Consider the following 21628-nt stretch of genomic DNA (forward strand, 5'->3'; position numbering starts at 1 on the left):
TTACCAGAGTATTTTTTAACACAAGTATCTGTACTTTTACTCAAGTATGGAAAGTGAGTACTTTTGCCATCTCTGGTTATTTTCTCCTTTGCTTTAAATGTTGGACATTATAGGAAAAACTGTCGCTGACTAAACACACATAAAGTGTGTTGCTTCCTGATTCCACACTACCAGCTCAGCGGTTAAACATCTACAGATCACAATGTTTTCAGGTTTGGAATTGGAGAGGTTTTCACTAACAGGGGAGACGGCCGTCAGCCACTTCGCTGAAAATTCAGCCCTATGCTACACCTGTCCACTCTGGCTGTACATAAATGACCAAACAGGCTCTGTGTGACATTTAAAGTTGCAACCTGATCATATTTTAGATATACTGACATTAAAAGGTAAATCTATCTGTTTGTAATTGGTATTCAGAAAAATAAGGAGTAAAAAGTAGAATCAGGGGAAATTATCTGTTTGTTTAACATCCAGATATTAATTCCATCTTTTCTTTGCAACTTGTTTTAATTTTCAAGCTTGTCATTAACCAAATAAGGTCATTTATAGGCGGTTCAATTTACAAACATTTCGAAATTATAGACTGTTATATTTCAAATTGATTGTCAACTATAATAGCTTTGTTTTATGGAGCCTCAAAATGTTTTCTTGTTGTATTGTGTGCTGCTCCAAAGCAGAATGCAGGAAAGGGATCTACTGTTGAACTTTAGCCACACCCACCACCTGTCGATAATATGATTTACATTCGTTTACTGCTAGTGATAGACATGATGCATCAAAGAAGTAGAGGAAAAAGAGGAAGGTCAAGAATCTTTGAAAGAGTGATGGACTTTGAATTAAGACAGGATCTGCCAGAAGACCGAAAAACAAGATCAAGGTTGATGTAAGAGAAAAGAATGGCGACAGATGACTTGCTGTAGTGACCCTTGAAAGAGAAAAGCTGTATAAAATTAATAAGATTAGGGTGATTCAAATAGATGACTAATAACAGTAATATATAACATAATTAAAAATTTAATTATTTCAGGAAACAGTTTTAAAAAAGTGAAACCCCTGTATATATATTACGTACATTTATATTTATATGTTTCTTTTTTCAGTTTTTGTCAATGATAATGACATACAGGTAATGGAAACGTAATATTCAGGAAATTGCATTATTAATTTAATTCAGTTCAGTTTATTTTTATAGCGCCAATTCATAACACGTCATCTCAATGCACTTTACAGTTCACAAGATCGTACAGTCAAATTGATTCAAAGTTTTCTATCTAAAGAAAACCAGTTGATTGCAATCCCTCACACTAAGAATGCTTGTAGCGACAGTGGAGAGGAAAAACTCCCTTTTAACAGGAAGAAACCTCCAGCAAAACCAGGCAAAGTGTGAGCGGCCATCTGCCGAGGCCGACAGGGGTTCAAGGAGACAGAAGCAGAGATACAGAAAGCAGTTGTAAAAGGCAGGCAGAAGAGCTCCGAGCCAACTCCCATGTCAGAGGATAAAGAGAGTTTTCTGCATGGAGTCTTTCTACATGTTCCTTTTGTGCATTTGTGGATTTGAAGATGGATGAATAGAGGTCTTTGCACAGCCTTTTTTTGCAATGATCTTCTGGCTGCCAGTCAGACTTTTGGTTGTTTGGAACATAACCATAACTGTTTACATTTTCTTACTGTGTTATTTAAAACTCCAAAATTAAACTTAAAATGCAGTCATATATGTTTTTTTTTTTCATGTAATTACTGAATTTCCTTTTTTATTAATAATCCGATTTGCGGGGATCAGAGGGGTAGCCAGAAATTTTTTTATAAGGATGGCCCAGCAATAAGCAATGTACACTGAGGGGTGGCCAAAAGTAGATAGGCACCAAAACCTCACGGTCAATCTACACTGTTCCAACAGGAGAATTAATGAGCAAAACATCCATATTTTCTAAATAAAGTCAAACTATACTTTCACACAGCCTTTGCCAATAAATAGACGAATATATTAAAACATCCGTGCTTTCTCGATAAAAGGTATATAGTGGATAAAATTCTTTCAGGTTTGAGTTTTGGGCGAACATCTTTTCCATCATCATTACTTACCTACTATTATCAGTAATCGTTCTGCACAAAATTGACATTTAGAAGTACTAATATCTACATAAATTGATAAATAAGTTTTCATTAAAATAGCTATTTATCTATGATTTCACTGAAGACTCCTAGATGACTTGCAGAGAAACATGATTTTCTCTTTACCCCATATAACACAAAATTTGTCTCTGCTTGAATTCTGTGCTTATCATCTTTAATGTTAGTATACTGATGTGCATAATTAACCACTTTGTTTTTGTTGTCAAGTAATTGTTAATATATGAAATATTTAAATGTTTTAAATATTCCACTCGAGAGTATTGCTGTTGCCACCATCTGTATAGGGAAATAAATTGGTAGTGGTGGCCAATGATTGGCTAAGGGTGGCCATGGCCACCCCTGGCCCCCCATCTAGCTCCGATCCTGGCGGGGATCGACTCAAAAAAACCAATTAGCTGAGCTAATGCATAAAAGTCAATGTTTAATTTAACAAACAGTGAAGATAAGACCCTCCTTTGCTCCGCAGTCACACCCGAGTGTGAGCTGCCTGAACCAGCCCTCCATTCACCAGCTGAGCTCCGTCTGTCTCTGCCAGTGGCGCTTCTAGACCAAATGTTCCAGGGGGCCAGCATGATTTCATGGGGGCCCAAGCATGTAATAAAAATCAGGGCAAGGGATTCAAGCATTTTAATATAGCTGCACAAAGTGAAACTTCTATTTAATTAGGTTTAATTATATCTATTTTTGTATTAGGTCAATATACATTCTTAATTCAGGAAATTTACACATTTTTGACTTAAAGCTACAGTGTGTAATAATTACAGGGATATACAGTCAGAAATGTAATATATTATACATAACTATGTTATTTATCATCATCTACGAGCTCAGCCTCTTAACCTTAATATTTGCGTTGCCTTAGAATTCGTTATTTATACTTACATAGGAGCGGGTCTTTCAGCCATGGAGGCAGACATCTTTGCGCTACGGCAGCGCAGAGCCAACAAACTAGCGATTGCGAGATCGCCCATTATGCTCGAAAGTAACTACGGCAAGTTGAGAGAGATGAACTGAGACGGTACTGAACACACAGACTAATGAAATACTATCTGTAAAATTATCTATGTAAACAAACCTCATCACTTGAGAATGTAGGTGATGTGGACGTCGTGGAAGACATTTTGTCCCGTAACGCTCGCCGTACTGTTGGGGGGGAGAAGCGGTGGGGGGGAGATGTTCATGTTGCTGCGGTCTGCAGTCTGGAGGTTAGATGTCGCTGAAAATTACACACTGTAGCTTTAATTTAAGTTTCAAAAATTACTGTTTTCTAAAAAGCTGATTTAGAACTCATGAAAAACTGATAAATTTAGCCATAAAATTAGAGCAATTTGTTTTGAAAAAAAAAATAAAAAATTTAGCAGATGGAAACTGGAATCCTATCTCAATACCACTGAAGCTATCGCCTTATTGTTTTTAGATAATTAGTAAAACAGAATTTGTAAAGAAAAAAATTAAATAGATCTAAAGGACCTATCAGTAACCATGCCTATTCCAGCGCATATTATTGTTAGAATTTCTTTGAGTATTATCTTCTGTAGGGGCCATAATAGGGGCCAGGACATGATCTACAGGGGCACTGGCCCCCGCTGGCCCCTGTCTAGAACCGCCCATGGTCCCTGCTGTCACAATTATCTCCAGAGTCAAAATGAAAGGATCTTAAAGACATAATAATGTGCGCAGGAGCCATCTGTCAGCCCAGCGGGCCCCTTTCTGCTGCAGCAGCAGCAGCTGGGGCCGTTCGCTCTGCTCTGCTCTGCCATGCAGTGTGGCCCTTTAAGAAACTGCCATGTTCTCCCTTCATGATGCGTCAACATAAAAAGCGGATGATGCTGTTATGTAAAACATGCCAAAGTCAGCCGGAGTTTGCAGGATCTGCGCTCAGGGCCTCGATCGCTTTTTAAACTCATCTTCTCCGGTTTAAAGACTCTAGGGAAGATTTTATTTTAATTTTTTTTCCACAGCGTCGCGGCTTGGAGTTTGGATTGAGGAAGGAAATAAAGCAGGCTGCCTGAGATCAGATCAACATGAGTCGCCCTGCGCTCGCTTTTCCTCCTTCATTCGTGGGAAGCTCATACACCTGACGCATCTCTGCACCTTTTCCCAGAGGAACCGATCCGGGCTTCTTTCTAAAGGATCAACCCGCTCTGCCTCTGCTTGTTCCGGAGCTGATTTCACTCTGCGAAACGGTAAGAAAACAACAACAACTCTTTATCTGTAAAACTGAAAGTGCCGAGGAGGGTGGGGGGGCGATCAGACAGCTGGATCATAAGAAGAATAACGCGCGACATTAAGCCGCCAGTGTTTATTAAATTATGTCAAACTTTCAGAGCGCTCCAGGAGGGGGGGTCTCCTCCGCAGGTTTGTCGCCTGATCTGTGGGCAGAGCCTCGGCTTATCCTTCAGCTCATGACCGCTGAAAATGTCACAGCAGCAGCAGCTCCAGCTGGAGTTATTTACCAGCTTCTGTCTGTCTAACTTTAATTGAAAACTGCTTTTGATAAGCATTTAGTTTCAGTTCTGATTTGATGCAGTTTAATCACCTGACACTTTATTTAGTTTACTTTTTTCAGATGTGGTTGAAATGTTTAGTGATTAAAACCTATTATCTGTTTCAGGTTTGAGCATTTTTATTTAGATATGTTTGCTGAAGTTTTTGTTGATGATAATGACAGATATGGAAACTTAATATTCATGAAATCACATTATTAATTCAATTCAATTCAGTTTATTTATATAGCGCCAATTCACAGCACATGTCATCTCAATGCACTTTACAGTTCAACCAGATCATACAGTCAAATTGATTCAAAGTTTTCTATCTAAGGAAAACCAGCTGATTGCAATCCCTCACACTAAGCATGCTTGTAGTGACAGTGGAGAGGAAAAACTCCCTTTTAACTGGAAGAAACCTCCTGCAGAACCAGGCTCAGCTCTTCCAGTGTAGCCATGTTTGTAATGCCCCATCAAGGCCCTTCTCACTGTCGTTATTCCTACATGTCCCACCCCAAAAAACATTTCTGGCCAGTCAATGGTCCGACCCGTTAGTTTTATGAGACAGACGTATTAGCCATGGTATTAGCGGGAGTCTTTCAAGTTGGAATTGTTGTGAGACTGTAAACCCAGCTTGCAGAGCAAGGTTAGTCATAAAATAGTATTGTCGGAAGAAGAAACAAAGAACCACTGTCCAACCCCTTCAATGTGTAGTTACATTATGCAGAACAATAACTGATTCATTTAGACAGTATAGTTGTATAAGTGTATTTTTCTTTTTATTAGCATAAAATTAACAAACATTCTATCTTCTGTAATTTATTATGAGAATATGGATGTTTTCCTTGTTTGTGTTCCTGTTGGAACTATCTGATTTGTGTAATTAGCCCTAAACTGCGTCTGGCTCCTATCTGAATGCCCCTCAGTTTGCATCGACTCATTGACTCAGATGCAATCCCTCAAAGTATATACACCAGGTCAAAAGGTGAATCATGAATACATGAAATGGTAATCTAATTACTAAACTCTGCTTTACTTGTGTGGCACTTTAAGATGCTTTATAATTGGTCAAAGGGCTGTGCACACCCTAAAGAGCTAATAAGCCCAAAACACAAAAGGAAATGCAGTAAATCAAAAGCACAATAAAGGGTAAGATAAAGAGCAAATGCAAACAAATGATAAAATTACCAAACCGCTCCAACTGGGTTAGAAGCCAAAGTGTAAAAAATGAGTCTATTTATTTTATTCAAGGTATTGTTTCTCTCTCTCTGAGTCACTCAACACGGCAGTTGAAAGTATTTATTTACATGTAAGAAAAAAACATTTGGTGTTATTTTTCTTTTCCCTGTATAACTTGAAATCAAATTAAACTTTTCCTGATTTAGACCAGTTAGAGCTAACAAAATCATTTAGTACAAGATCTTTTAGAGATTTTATTCATGGCTGTCTTTGAATTCAGATGTTTACCAATGATTGATCTGGTTTCAAACAATTTGAGAGAACCAGGTCAGTGATAATGATACCATTGTTTTGTAAGCTTCACAATATTTGAATTAACTGGAGGCAGACCTGTTGGTGTGTTTTAAGGAAGTATCTCAAACACAACTCCTCTTTGTGTGACATTATGGAAAAATAAAGACATCAACACATGTTTAAAAAAAAATCCCTCTGCTACTGTTCCGTTATTGTACATAATAGATTCATCATCTTCAGTAACAAAAACAGGAATTTCTTAAAGTGAATTAATGTCAGCTGTGGAAAAAAAAAAAGGATTTGTGTCTTTATTTTTTCTACGCAGTGTATGCAAACCTGTAGTTTCATTTATAAATAGAGCATATCTTCAGGAGTACAAGGGCTGTATTCATTATATTGGTATTAAATGAAAGTTTAGAACCATGAGGTTTCTAAGGAAGTGTTATAACGTAGATAAGTGTTGATGTGTCTTGGTAAATATTCACCAAGAACACTGGGGAACATTAGAGTTTTTAAAACATCCCTCTAAATGAAAAACCCCTTTGATGCCAATGATATTTACACATTTTTATTTGAAGTAAGATGAGTAATCTCATACAGAGTAATGGCTCATACCAAGATGTTAAATATAGAAATGTGTCAAGGTAGAACCAACAAAAGGATGTTTGGTCAATATATGTCAGCTGACCTTTAATGGATCTATTTGGTATCATCGGTTATATTTAACCATGCAATATAACTGGTTTTCACTCATGTTAAAGATTAATTTAGACCTCTAATTTTGTAATTTGCATAAAGTATTAGATTTACTGAACGACTGCATCTATATTCAAACAGATTTTTCAGTATAACTAATTACTGTAAAAGTATCTAATTTTTACCCAAACAAACAGACCTTTATGATTCTTTCTTTTTCTTTTTTTTTCAAAATAATGCAGAGTCATAATGGAAGAGCTGAAATACAACTAGAGTTCAGGGCTTGGCTAAAGACACAAAAAGTTAAAACATGCTTTATGATTTCAAATGTTTTTGGCCGCTGTTTTGTTTATATGGGACAATGATGAAACAATCCTGTTCTAATAAGCAGACTCTCTGCTTTACTAAACACCTTTTACATGTGGTTTGCTTAAAGTGCTAAAATTAAATGCATGAACTGTAAATGTTTTATTTTTTTATTTTTTTTTTTGACTTGTCCATTTAATTGCTTGGGATTCAAAGTGTGTTTTGTTGCAGTTTGAATGTTTATGGAATCTTTTAGGCGAGTGATGATGCGTTCCAAAATGATTGGCAGTGTGGAATATGGGATAGTCAAACTGTAACGTTTTTAGTATTAATTTAAAATAGAAAACACCTTAAAGCTTTTATCAAAGTTAAATTTTGGTCTGTTCTGTTTCTGGGAACACTGATGATCTGAGTGGTCTGTTTGTTTCAAGCTCTGAAATTGATTAAGTCACTAGAACATTCAGTGCCTTTATGAGCAATAACAGGATTTTATAATGTATTTGTTTAATAAACAGTGAGCTATTGCAGTAATTTTTGGATCGTGATTTGATCTCTCGGGGTCAGTAAGGACTCTAGCAGCAGCCTTTTGATGGCAGTTATTCTCTATATTGCTTTGAGGAAAAACATTTTTTCTGTTAGGTCTGAATCCATTATCATTGTGCTTCTCTTGCATACTCTACGTTCTTCAGCCATATTGATTTATAATGTGGTTGCACGGCGGAGCAGTGGGTGTCACTTCTGCCTTGCAGCAAGAAAGTTCTGGGTTCCATTTTTGGCCTGTTGTCTTTCTGCATGAAGTTTGCATGTTTCCCCCATGTATGCGTCGGTTCTCGCCGAGTACTCCGGCTTCCTCCCACAGCCAAAACATGACTGTTAGGTTAAATGGCTTTTCTAGATTGTTCTTTAAGTGTAACTGTGTGTGTGTGCATGGTTGTGTGTCTTTGTGGGTCTCTGTTGCCCTGCAACAGACTGCCAACCTGTGCAGGGTGTACCCTGCCCTTAGAGTGCCCGAGATGGGCACCAGCCCCACTCCCATGACAAGGACTAAGCAGGAGAAGATGCACAGGTTTATATTGTAGCAATTTAGGAAGTCTCATAATGAAAGTTTAGGAACACAGTCACCTGATGACTCAGAGATAAAAAGTTATGTCATCAGCATTTCTAGTTATTCTACTTGATTTTTTTTCTAGAGTGAGTTTAAAGATTTTGAATAAATGTGACCTAAGAATAGTGCCTTAAGGAACTTCCTAATCTACTTGTTGTTTACGCATAATTACTGAAGACTAATTAGTCACTCTGGTCTAACAAATACTTGGGGTTGTGGAGTATTGGCATGGGTGTTGCGATACGATACGTGTCACCATAGGCTACTTGGGTTATATGATTTTATCACGGTATTGCAATATAAGTATTGTGATCTTTTCCTAGGCTATCAAGTTAAATGTATCGATTAAAAAAAGCAAGTGTTTTATATGTCCATCAGAAGATATTGATTATTTAGTTCTTTTGGTATCCATGTTTGAGTCAGTCCACGTCTTCCACTGTGACTGCCTCAACTACAGGTACGGCGCGGCGCCGCACAGCAAAAGGGCTCCATGGCGTTATCTGCTAAAGTGGCGGTTCCCATTTTCCCTCATTGTTTTAGGTAAAAATGTTTGATTTTTTTCAAAGATTGATACTAGGAACTAAAATGTAAATAGTACGAAAATTACAATATATCAGCAAAAATATTTATTTTTTCTTCACACCCCTACCAAATACCACTGGTTTAGCACTATACCAGACACACTACCTTACTTTTTGAATCTGTCTCTTAGAATATGTTGGTGAAGATTCTCAGTCATCCAGGTCATAGTCATCCCCAAAAAAGGTTAAAAGCAATCCACTGGACTTTGTTTCCAAGATTGAAGACATTTCGCTTCCCATCCAGGAAGCTTTTTCAATTCAAAATGTCAGGAATAGTGTTTAGTTCGAGGTTTCGAATATTCAATATTCAGCCAGGCCAACAATCCCCTTTAATGAACCTCCTTTCAGACACTTAGATGGGTATGGGGCATAACAGGCTAACAAAAGAAGCCAAATGACCCCCATTTCAAAGGGGTGGACCTGTTCATCCATTCCAATTTGCATGCTTTCAAAACAAAAAGGGGCTTCGTTGAGCTACTGTATAAAACCTAAAACTCAACACTATTCCTGACATTTTGAAATGAAAAAGCTTCCTGGATGGGAAGCGAAACGTCTTCAAACTTGGGAACTAAGTCCAGTGGTTTGTTTTTAACTTTTTTTGGAGAGTCTCTTAGAACGTTATAATACACCGTGTCAGATCCAACTCTTAAGCTCCAGTAAAATATATATTTGGTGCATGACTCTTAAGAAACACTCTAGCCTATATCATTGAAAACTATACAGTAAAGGTGTGTGCTACAGGAGACGGAACATCCAAATTAGTTTCAATCTATTGTCTGCAAACAAAATTAATCCTATCTAGTCCATTTATAAGCCACACATTGATCTCTTGTCAGACCTCAAACAATTTGATTTCCTAACTGTCAGAAAATTATATGTTAAAAATGCAGCTCAAGCTGCAAAGATTATGAAAAAGGAAGAGATTACTTTCATAAGACATTTATAGAACCATTTTTTTTTTTTGTCCCCTAGAAACTGAAGGGGCGAAGTCGCACACTATTACTTGCAGAATTTTTACACTAGTAGCTCACTCTGGTTGCATATAAAGCCTTTCTGATTAAATAAACGGTGCCCTGTTGGCTGGGTTATAATGTTTCATTTCTGCATTTTACACTTCGCTTTTGGTCCGTTTGTAGTGAACTTGAGCATTATTCGTTATTTGACATAAAAAGAAAGGGTGACCTGAGGGAGGATTTTGCACATGTGCACAATTTGTAAAAAAAAAAAACAGAGGTAATTTCCCCAGCAGAGGAGGGGAAAGGAAAAGGAAAGGAGCAGCATAAAGTGTGAAAAAGCTTAAAAAACCTAAATGCCAAGTTTTGCTTGTAAAGCAATAAGAACGTTGGTGTTTTCTGAGCTAAAGCTGTTGAACAGATTAGTAGTTTTAGAAGATAGTGTCTAAATATAATATTGTTTATGATCTTTAATTTAACCTGAATGAATGGTTTGTGTTTTTTTTTATATGTGATAGTACCACTTAAAAAAGGTATTGTGTCATTTGTAGCCATTTACCAAAAACAATAAACAAGGGAAAACAGATTATTTAGAATTTATTAAAATTTAAACTAATCAGAATAAGGAAATAATAAAAAGAAAAGGCTGATGCCGAATGACCAACCTGTTCTAATATATTTCAAAACATTTACAGTTGCCTCAGGTAGCTTTGTTGTTTACAGGCAGCAGGGACCATAATTCTGGTTTTATTGTTATATGAAAGAAGGTAAAAAACATTGACAGGAGCATGAGGCAGAAACCTAATTTGTCTTAACATTTGACAAGTCAGTAGTTGCAAACAATATAATCTTTTCTGGTTGTTATGGTGCCTAGAGCCAACAAAATGCAAATGTTTTGACCTGAGTACAGATACATTTATTGCTAACTTAGTCCGGTTAATGATCCAATATTTATAGACACAATTATAGACCGAGATCAGGGAGAAAACTTAACTTTAAAGTCTCAGTTTGTCTATGGGCGAGAGGCGGGGTACACCCTGGACAGGTCGCCCGTCCATCTTGCATAATTTCCAAAACTTTTAAATCAAATAATGCTAAAAGCACCACATTTTTCACAGACCTGTTTTGCCCTACAACTCATCCAGATTCCCTAGCTCCTCTAATAGCAATACATCGAAACAAAACCTACAGTGATAACAGCCTTTTGAAAGACTTAACAGCAGCTGAGAAATCTGATGTTTTTATAAAACTAACTTAATTCTAAGCTTTTTCACTTTTAGCTGACCTTAAGTCGTCAACAGGGTTTATTTCTAATTTAAACTGATATTAAAAAGTTATATCTCTGCATGATTTCACATGTCTAGTTTAGGCAACTATATATCATAAAATCTTTGGTTTACTTACATTTATTTTTTTTAAATATTCCTCTTTTTATTATTCACTGTAGTTTAATGAGGCCTATCGGGTATTTTTATTTTCTTCTATTTCAATTCACTTTTGTTATTTTTGCAAGTCTTTTTATACCAACTTTATTAATTATCTATTTCAGTTTATTCAGCATGCATTCAAACATGCATTTATCTTGTTAAATTGTTCATCTTTTTGTACCTTCAGGTTATATTTTCTGTAAACTAATTTCATGAAAATGTTCTTTAAATACGGCATGATTTGATTGACTAGATAACCTACTCCTGAATTGGTGTAAGGAGTAAAACTAGTTAAAACATTAAGCTACTTTCTGTGGATCAGTTCAGCATGGACATCAGAGGGGAAGGAGGTCTATTTTAGCATTGGTTTCGCAGCGGTCGCGGGTAAAACTGACCTGAAGATTCTTGATATATCATAGATTTCTTATAAAATCCATTATTACATTTTATAAGGATTATGCACAGCTGAAACTATAAGATTTATCAAATCTATTCGCACATTTTTTGAGAGTCATGTCAGGATTTTGTGATGTGCCTTCTGCAAAAAGGACTTTGTTGTTTTTATGCCATTTCGTAACTAATTTGGCTTCATACTTGTGGTCATTGTTCAGTTGGAAGACCCACTTCTGCTCAAATAAACTGATGTCTTCAAGTGTTGCTTTAATAATTTTGCATAATGTTCCTTTTTCATGATGCCATCTATGTTGAGAAGTGCACCAGTCCCTCCTGCAGCATAGTACCCTGCAACATAATGCTGTAATAGTTAGGATGACATGTCAGGCTTGCAAACTTCCTAATCTTTCCAGAGGTGGAAAATCCAGGTCCTGAAAGTAAAAACCCTGGTTTTCCTTCATCCTGTTCAATTCTCCAGGGGTTGGAAATGAAAATGAAGTCTTCTCTGTACAGATGTTTTACTTTCTGGACCTGGATTATCCACCTATGAATTTTTCCTTCAAAGGTTGCAATAATTCTGGCAAGACTCCTCCATTGTAGTCCCCCCCAGAGTGCATTTTAAAACTAACCTAGGTTTGAAAGAAATGGCTCCCTCTTCTCTGCATGACCTTCCAGATGAGGACTTGTTTCCCTTTTTTCATAGTCATTCATCCTCATAAGGTCTTTTAAGTTCTGGGATTAATTCAAATATTTTGCATCATTATCTTTGTCTCTTTAATGTTTGAAAAAATTGTTCCAAGTTTTTGATAAATTTAAATAGAGCATTTTGATAACTGACCTAAGAATGATAAAAGTTGAGCTGTATTTACTGTCCGACAGTGAGGGAGATTTGCTGTGCTCTGCAGCAGGCAAATACCACAGAAAACAAAATGCTAAACAAACTACTGCTAGTATAGCTTTATTTCTTATGAATATTGTTTCTAGATTAACTTCTCGTGATTTATGCAGAATATGTATAAGCAGTGTTTTTTTTTTTCTTTTTCTTAACATCCTGGGACAGTTGTCTCTTGACCTTCAGTGAGACCCTGACCTTAAGCAGGCATTAAATGTTTAAAATGTATAAATAAAACACTTGAGTTGACTTTCAGAGTCCCAATAACATCAAATCCTTCAGTTCGTCACAACAGACTTGATGTGGCTTTAATGGAAGCATGTTAAACAGAAACGCACCACCCACACACCAGAGCTAAAGAAGGTTATCAGTCCCGAACTTAATCCCATTATTCCTGATGAACTGCTCTCTTCCTTGCCGCACACGCTCATTCAGAGAAAAAAAAAGAGACACAATGACCTCCAAGCTGTCCCTGTGGAGGCGGAGCTTCAGATCGTGGCCACTTGCGGTTAAAGGGACATCATGATGAGCTGCAAGGCTTTGGTTTAAAAAAATAAATAATAAAATATTCTATATTAGAGGGGGGAGGGGACTTTCCAGAAGTTATAAACCGGAAGTTTCCCTCCACCCCCCTGGAAACTCAGACTCTTTCCAAAACATCACGCAGCAGTGTTAATAAACAAAGCTAGTGAGTGACATTTAAATATTCCTCAACAGAAACTCATGGCTGGATTTACTGCCTGTTTACTTGTTTAATGACAATCTGCTTTATTGGACTGAATGTTGAAAACATCCTTAGTTCTAACTCAGCAGGCTTGATTCATTTTTTCCGTTATGACTGACAAAATTTTATGGCTTTTAAAACAGATTTTCATCCAGCTTATGGTTGGTGGTAGAAGCTGAGAGTTATTGCTGTGCAGTTTGTCCCGTTATTCATTAATCTCATCTCAGATCCCCATCTTATCCAAAGCTACTCCTTTGATTGAACACTGTGAAAGGAGAGGAATATGGCAAACCTTTTTAGCATTGAATCAACCAGAGGGGTGTCCAAAGTCTGGCCCTTGACTTTCTGTTGGCCTCAATCTTATTTAAGACAAGCATTATATTCAGCTGGTGACATTTTGTAATTTTATTTTATTTATTTTTTTGTAATGAAGATATTTTTTACTTAACTTTTTATAATAAACTACACTGAAAAAAGGAATGCAACCGTTTACGGCATTCTTTCATCATATTTAGTTACTTTAACACAATTGTGTCATTTGAGCAGGGTCATAAAACAATTGTGTTAATCTAACTAAATATGATTAAGTAAATGCCAAAAGTGGTTGTATTATTTTTTTTAGTGTATATGCTGTACAAACACAACTTTCTGTTTATCACAAGTTGTGTTTTTCTTTTTTCTTCTTAGCAAAGTGAAAGCAACCAGGGTTCATAAATTTCCAACAACCTTTAGAGTAAATTTTGTACCCAAATCTCTGTTTTACTAGAGTTAGTTAATGCATCAGCCTTTTGAAAAAGCATGACTTCATATTAGGTTTGTCAAAAGTATCGATACTCAAAAAAGTATCGATACTGAAAAGTTGTATCCGGATACAATACTCATTTTTAAAAGTATCGATACAGTGCTACCACCAGTCGCACCTAAACAGTCATTCATCTTATGCGCAGATTAGAGGACAATGCACTTTCTGAACATTGTGTGATTGAATAATTCTGTGCACTTTTCGGTTTCAGAATTTTTCAGTAACAGGTGCAGCTGCTGAGAATTATTTTTGTTTTTTAACTGGTTTGGCTAGTGTCATTGTTATGTGTGTAAAGCATAGCCAAGGAAGGAACACTTAATTTTAATTTTGTAAGTTTTTTTATCAAGCTTGATTAATATTGTGCATAGCAAACAACCTCAAAATATTGTTTATTGTATTTATTTATCTATTTATTGTATTTTGTTTATTAATGAAAAAATTTCTGTTGAATTTTGGAGTCTTTGTTTTTATCCTTGTTGTATCGAAAATGACATTGAGTATTGAATATTTTACATAGTATCGGTATCGAGTTGAAAAGTTTAGTATCGTGACAACCCTACTTCATATTTAAAAATTTCAAGACTAGACAAAAATGTTTTTTTGAGACAATGATGAAAAAAATGGAGGCATTTTTAATGATACTGCCACCTGTGGCCAAAACACATACCTGCAGCCTCTTCTGCTCATTCTCATAGCCCCGCATTTAAACTTTTTTCACCTTGTGTGGTTGTCATTGGTATCTGAGTTTAGCTGGATGCCAGTTGCTTCTGAATATCCACAAAATCCATCATGAATATAATGCTTTGATTGTTTGCTAGGTTCAGGCCAATTTACCATGGAAGCACTTGACTTTACATCCAGCAAACGGAGTGTGAACTCCTCACCCAAAGTAAATCGAGAAAAATACTCTACTGGCTTATAGATGGATCAGTGCTGAATTACTAAGGCGTCATTCTGATCATTGATGATTCTTGACCTGGAGCTTGCTTTCCAGCCTCTTCCTGTATACCTCCTTGCTTTCTCTTATCTTGACCTTAAGCTGCTTCTGTATACCCCTCTGTAATCCCCTCTCTCCCTTCTTGGAGGGGTATTTTCTTGTTGAGGTGTTTCTTCAGATCACTGTTGATCCATCGTTTATTATTTGGGAAGCATCTCACTGCTCTAGTAGAGATGGTCTTATCTAGACAGAAGTTAGAGCTATTGTTGTAGTCAAGAACACACCGACCAAAATCAAAGAGTACCCAGACAGAGACAGCCTTCTTGTTCTGCATCACTTTAGACATTCGGTAGATGTATTGTTTTTTTTTAAAAAGTCATTGCTGAAAAACATGTAGGTGTGACCTTTAATTGTCCTGTTTTTGTGTTTCCTTTATTTGCTGCACTTTATTACCTCATTTAAAACTGTGTTTCCAAGTACAAACAGTCATAGACATGCAGAGGTCAGTCAGACAAAGACCCACCAGCCAGTCTGTGGTTGAATCCTAATGCTAAACTTCCAACAAAACCGAGCGTGACTCTCAGTTTTCTAAGATTGGGAAGCACTTTTTGTGAATCAGGATAGGAAAAGGCTGTGCTCTGTCCAGAAGTCGCTGCTTCTCTTGCTCTGTGTCTGTTGCTGGCTGCTGAGACACAGCTGTGAAAATTACAGGTCTGTTTCATGAAGTCACAAGAAAGAAGAGGCAGGGCTTGTTCTGCAGGCGAGACAAGGAGACCCACAGACCGGCGTCAGCTGTCCACCACTCCACAGCTGCAGAGCTTTCAGAGCCAGGGTCTTTCTCACACACACACTGGGGCTGTTTATGAGTGCACTTGTGTGTGTGTTGTATGTGTTGTTTCTGCTCGTGGCTGAACTGAGCAGAAGATCTCAGTGTGACAGACAAATGTCAGACTCCTTCACTGAGAATTAAACGCCAACAAGTGTCCTTCAGTTCAGCAGAAGCTGAAAGCATGACGAGGCCCCAGCAGGTGGGCAGGCGGGGGGGCATCACCTCTCAGTCCATCTCCAGCTGAAGCCTCCTCTGTCAGAGCTTCGTTGTTAACAAGGATCTTACTCTGTGCCGTCTCTTTCCATCTCCTGTCTTGTCTTTTGCCGTCACTCTGTCACAAATCCTCCTTGTTTTCTCTTTCCTCGTTGCTTCTTTTTCTCTCTGAAAGATGTCTGTGTGACGCTGTCAGGCAAAGAAAACGGGAGTCTGAATGTGGAAAAGAACATCCCCTCAGTGAGACTTTTCTCTCACTAAGCAAGATGTGAGATTCTCCCTGATGCCTCCCTTCCCCTCTCCTGCAATCTCTTCAGATATCTTCCCTGTCTCTTTTTCCCTTTTTTTAAATGTCTCTTGCTTCCCTTTTTGCAAGGCAGGCTGTCTGACATCTTGCTGTGTGTGTGTGTTTGAGCAGGAAGAGCAAAAGCATATAATTAGACCTCCTGTCCTGGATCTGCTCTGTAGTGCTGATCTGTCACCTGAACATCTGCAGACGAGACGCTGAAGCTGACAAATGGCTCCCAGCTCGTTCTGCACGCTCTGCACACCTGCGCTTTAAATCTGAATGTGTTCATCTGGTTCCATGATAAATTGTTTTTTAAGGTCAGAGGTTTTTTTTTTTTTTTTTTTTTTTGCAATGTGGGTATAAATTATCTGATTTATTTCAGATTTTTAAGTTTTTTTGTAGTCTAAGCAAGCTACTTTTTGTTACTGTGTTCTGACAGGACGAGACCACCTGCCATACATGGCACAGATATTCTCTGTAGCTGTGCAGGAAACCACCGGTTAGCAAATAGAGAGGTTTTTCACATCAGATATTTCTATTTTCCTGAGTAATCAAACCAAGATATGAACAGCTAGAGGAGGCCCTCAGATCGAAAGCCGTTTGTTGTGCATCTCAGCAGAAATGTGCTGCAACAGACCAGCTGTTAACTGAACCCACAGCTGTTAAATTCAATAAGTCCACTTTAGATGCAGTCAGTAGAGCTGTATGTTTGTTTTAAATCTTTACTGCGATTAAATCTAACCTCTTACATGCCCCTTGTGACATAACTTAAAGCGTAATGAAACAAGTTTATCTATTTATACCAGTATTTTCTTTTCCTTTACAATTTTAATCTAATTTCTAATTTTTTCTTCTTTTTTCCTTGTGTCCTGCATGGCTCGTGTTTGGTAAGGGATACATTTTTAATCAAATTTTTAAAGATAATTTCTCTATCATATTGTGGCCAACTTTTTGCTGATCTCAATGTTTTGTTAGCCTCGTGAGACCATCCTGATCTCGCGAGCTTTCAAGGTTTCACTCGCAGATCAGTCTGGCTACTTTCCGTTAAAGAAAATTTGGAGCCGTTCACCAAATGAACGTCCAATCAGCGTTGGCTTTGAGGCGGGTTGAGGTGTGACGCAACGAGAAGCGCGACAGTTCAGTCTAAAGAAAATGGCAGCTTCAGCCAATTAAACTAGCGTTAGCGTGGCTATCTAGTAAGTTTTATCAGAATTACAGAGTATTTCTTCACTGAAAGAAGAGCAAAACACTGGTCTGGAGGCTTTTCTCAGAGGAAAAGATGTTTTTGATCTTCTCCCGACTGGTTTCGGCAACAGTTTGATCTATCAATTGGCTCCTCTTCGTCATCGCTCTGTTAGTACGTCATATCTGATTGGTTTATTTGGCCCATCTATCACCAACATAGGCCAATCCGCTAACCAGTATATTCGCCCCTTCCCAAAATTACTTCAACGGAAGGTTTCCAGATGGATATGCGGAGCAAATCCATCTGGCGGAGTCAGGTTAATGTTTTGTTTGATCAATAGAAAAAGAAAACACAAACTGTTGCATCTACATTATTCACATTATTACTGCATTTTTTATTTGAAAGTTGTTCTGCTTGAAATTTAGTTCATGTAGATAATAGCATTTTATTAAATGTAATTAAAATGGATTTGCGTAAATATTGGGTTGGCCACACACAATCATGCAAGAACAAAGTAAATTGTCTTAAATTGGCCTATAAACATTTAATTATGGAAAAGTGTAGCAGACTGTGGGGATACAGTCTGTAAAAATATGCTTGTAGTGTTTGAAATTGTGTTTGAATCACTACATTGAAATACTTTTGTATTTTTGAGCACTATATGCTTTGAAACCTTTAATAAACTTTGAAGTCATTGGAAGCTATATTTAAATTTCTGGCTTAAACATGTATATAAATGCACTCTTCATCAGACGTTATTGTCCCAAAAGTTAGACAATTTCTATTTAAAGGTATACTATGCAACCGGTGTTGATTTTCCAGCGAGGCTCCCCCCAGAGGGCAAAAGTAAAAGTGCACTGTCGTAAATATGCTCAGCTGTTCTCCTGATTTCTCCGTCAAGCCAGGCGCGGTTGTTTTGAGCTTAGCAGACAGGCAAACGCAACGAATCACCATGTCTACTGCGGTAGAGAACCCTTTTCCTCTTTTTGCCTGCTCCGACATGGGCTTTTGCTGTTTTCTCGCTGGTTCCGCCATGATAACTGCACAAATATCACCACTGCGCTAGCAACGAGCATGCCTTTCACTGGGGGCGTGTAGCAGTTCTTGCCGTAAAGCAAGACCGACCCTCGCGATGCACAAGACTTCTGAGCCTGTGGGTGCGGGCCGAGGGCTCCTGCAATAGGGGGTTTTCAGGTGACGTCATGCTCACGTGACTACTCGGCGCGTCCGCCATATTGGGTGGCGGCCTTAGGCAGTATTGACAGTGAAAAATGGTGAAATCGTGTGTAATTGTTGGTTGCACGGCCCGTGGAGGTGGAGATCAACGCTCTTTCTATCGCATACCAGCCGTAATCGTGAATCAATGTGAAAAAACAAAACAGCTATCTGAACAACGCCGTCACCTATGGCTGACACGGATATCCAGGTCCGATTTGGACGGTGTTAAGCTGGAATACGCCAGAGTCTGCAGTGCTCACTTTGTCACAGGTAATTAACTGTCAAGCATTTAAAACGTAAGAATATATTAATAATAGGGCTTTGGCGTGGCTTTCCGTGGCGTGGCTTTCTGTGGCTGCAATGTTGACCGTCTCCGCCGCCGCTACTCAGACTACTGCCTATGACTACCGCGTACTGGACTCCCTCTCTCAGCCGTGTTTTAATTTGATTAATTTCACCTTAACTTGATTTCAACCAGCGGGAAAAGGCTCAAATATGTGAGAAACCCGGAGGGTTTAGGGAGGTTTGGCAGTTAACGTTACTAACCAAACCTTTGAAACACATAGCAGCTAGTTAAAAGTACATTACATGCCTGAGTGGTTGTTAGCACTAACGGTTAGCACTGTTTGCTGGCTTTATGAGCTGCAGCTCCTGAACCCATCCATTCGTAAACTCCACATGAGACTCCAAGGACTTGTAGCTTTGGAACTGTTCGCGCACCGCCGGCCGTTAGCCACCTAGCATAGCGAGCCCTGCGTCGGATTGTTTACATTTTTACCATCTTATTAAAACTCACCCGTCCACGTATGATGGCGATTTCCTTCATGTACATCACTTCGACATCTCGTACCCAACCAGATGTGAACTGGTTGTGAGCCTCTAGACCCTTGTACGCTCTCATTTCCTCATGAGTGTGCAGAGGGTTTTCACTGAACACCGGGTAATGAACTATGTCACCGTGCTCTGCATTTGGCCAATCATCTGGATTAGTGCTAAACAAGGCACCGTGGAGGGCATAGGGGTCCATATGGTCGATCACGGAACATTTCCTCAGATATGTTCCATGATCTGGTGGCTCTAGCGTGCTGGCGTACTTATCCATTCGCGACATGATATATATGATATACGATAATATGCCACCGAAGATGGCGGACCAGAAGCTGGCCAGTGACGTCACTGAAAACCCCCTATTGCAAGTACGGTATTTCCCCTACAGACCACCAGGGCGGCCGAGAAAACCTTTGTTCGACCTGAAATGACTCATTTATCATCCAAAACGTTATGGAACGCATTAATTAACTGAAAAATGTTGCATAGTGTGCCTTTAAAAAAAAAAATCCTGTCTTACAATCTGCCAGTTAGTTATACGTGAGCCTGTACACCTAAATTCGGCTAATCATATATCAACGGTCATCTGTCAACCAAAATTTTTCGCTCATAGCATCTTTACTCGTATGTCGGAGCTAATATACGCAACGGTTGAAATAACAAATCAGAATCATTAACTTTACCATTGAGTTCCGTCCCAGTGTTCACAATGATGGGCGTCTGTGTCTTCGGCGTAGAGCTAACAGAACTGGCAGCGTTGCGAGGCAAGGGCTCAAACATGTACGGCTGTAAGCCTTCTACACCAAACCAAGCTTCTGCTGCCCTGGCGTCCGCTTCCACAGCATCTTCATCCCTGCTTTCCTCCTCTAAATAAAAAATGTATGAAGGCGGAGACTCATCTCATGACCTCCGACACAAAACTCTCCTCCTCTTGCATGTTTCCGCTGTCCATAGCGATCCTTCACAGTGTCGTTGCTAAGTCACCGATTTAGTGCTACTTGGTCCCAACTGAGCAGCTGAACAGGCAGAGAGCTTTTGATTTTTAAGCCTTGCTTGTTTACTTTATGCTAATTTTGCAGTTTTTTTTTTAGTCAGTCTAAATAACATGCTACTCATTTTGCACCTCTTTGCTGTTGCTGCTATTTCTTATATCTACCTACTGTAAAAATGTCCAAGACTGTTTATTTTGGTTATTGTTTTTTAGTGACTACAGTATTTGTATTCAAAACTTCTTTTTGCTCTTCTTGCACAGTGTTTTTTTTTATTTTTTATTATACATTTTTTCTGACTTTATTCTGTTTTTCTTTTAATGCACTTTCTAATGTCTACACTCGTGACTCTTTTCCTATGATGCTTGTCGCTTTGCTGCTGTTATATCATAATTTCTCCATTGTGGGCCAATAAAGAGATTTGCAATTCTATTCTAAAGTCTCTTTAAAAACAGAATAAAGGGGCTTTTAACAGTTTATTTGGATCTGAAATACTTAATCAGTGACAGTCATTTGTTTTTTTAGAAGTACAACCAACTATTTTACTTTGTTCTAAATAAATTACATGAAATATTAAGTTTATAGAGCTGTTTCCCTAACAACTGAGCATTTTATCTTTGTAAACTGATCTTCAAATCTATGGAAGATGTTAAAATAACAGGATATATTGTGCAGATAAATCAGAGGAAATGCGGATGGAATTAGCCTGTAAATTGCTCTTCCAGCACAAGTGTAACCTTGTTATGAGTCTGTAGTAAAGAGAGAGCTGTTCCACCTTTCCAATCGACAGGAAACATCATGACTCAAACAAAAGAGCTGAAACCAAGGTTCTGTAGGAAAGAGTTGGACATACAAAGGGGCAGATTGCAAACCTTACAGATCCATAAATTACAGAAAATCTGGATTTCCTTCCACCAATGCTCTGCTTGGCATTCTATAGCTCAGGGTGCAGTCAGTTTGTTACTTTTTGTCCTTAGCTGCACACATTACTAGTGAGAAACTTGCTCACAGTGCAATACCACCGGCGGCAAACATTTAGTCTGTTATACATTCATTTTTCTCTGAAACATGATTGACTTACAGGCAAATTTCACAACTTGAGTTCCTTTGCCCTCTAATTTAAGGTCACCTCCCCCGAGGAGATGTTTCAGATAGAAGCTAATTT

At 38.2% G+C, this 21628-nt stretch overlaps 1 protein-coding gene across 1 annotated transcript in view; it reads left to right on the forward strand.

The window, feature by feature from the left end:
- Positions 1 to 3968: 3968 nt before the first annotated feature.
- bahd1 (bromo adjacent homology domain containing 1) overlaps positions 3969 to 21628 on the forward strand; it is a 56448-nt gene continuing 38788 nt past the window's right edge. The window contains exon 1 of the mRNA XM_015379198.1: positions 3969 to 4319. The gene's annotated coding sequence lies outside the window, so the exon portion shown is untranslated. The remainder of the gene's footprint in view (positions 4320 to 21628) is intronic.

This window comes from Cyprinodon variegatus, unplaced genomic scaffold (genome assembly GCF_000732505.1).
Source record: "Cyprinodon variegatus isolate N-32 unplaced genomic scaffold, C_variegatus-1.0 Scaffold187, whole genome shotgun sequence".
NCBI lineage: Eukaryota > Metazoa > Chordata > Actinopteri > Cyprinodontiformes > Cyprinodontidae > Cyprinodon > Cyprinodon variegatus.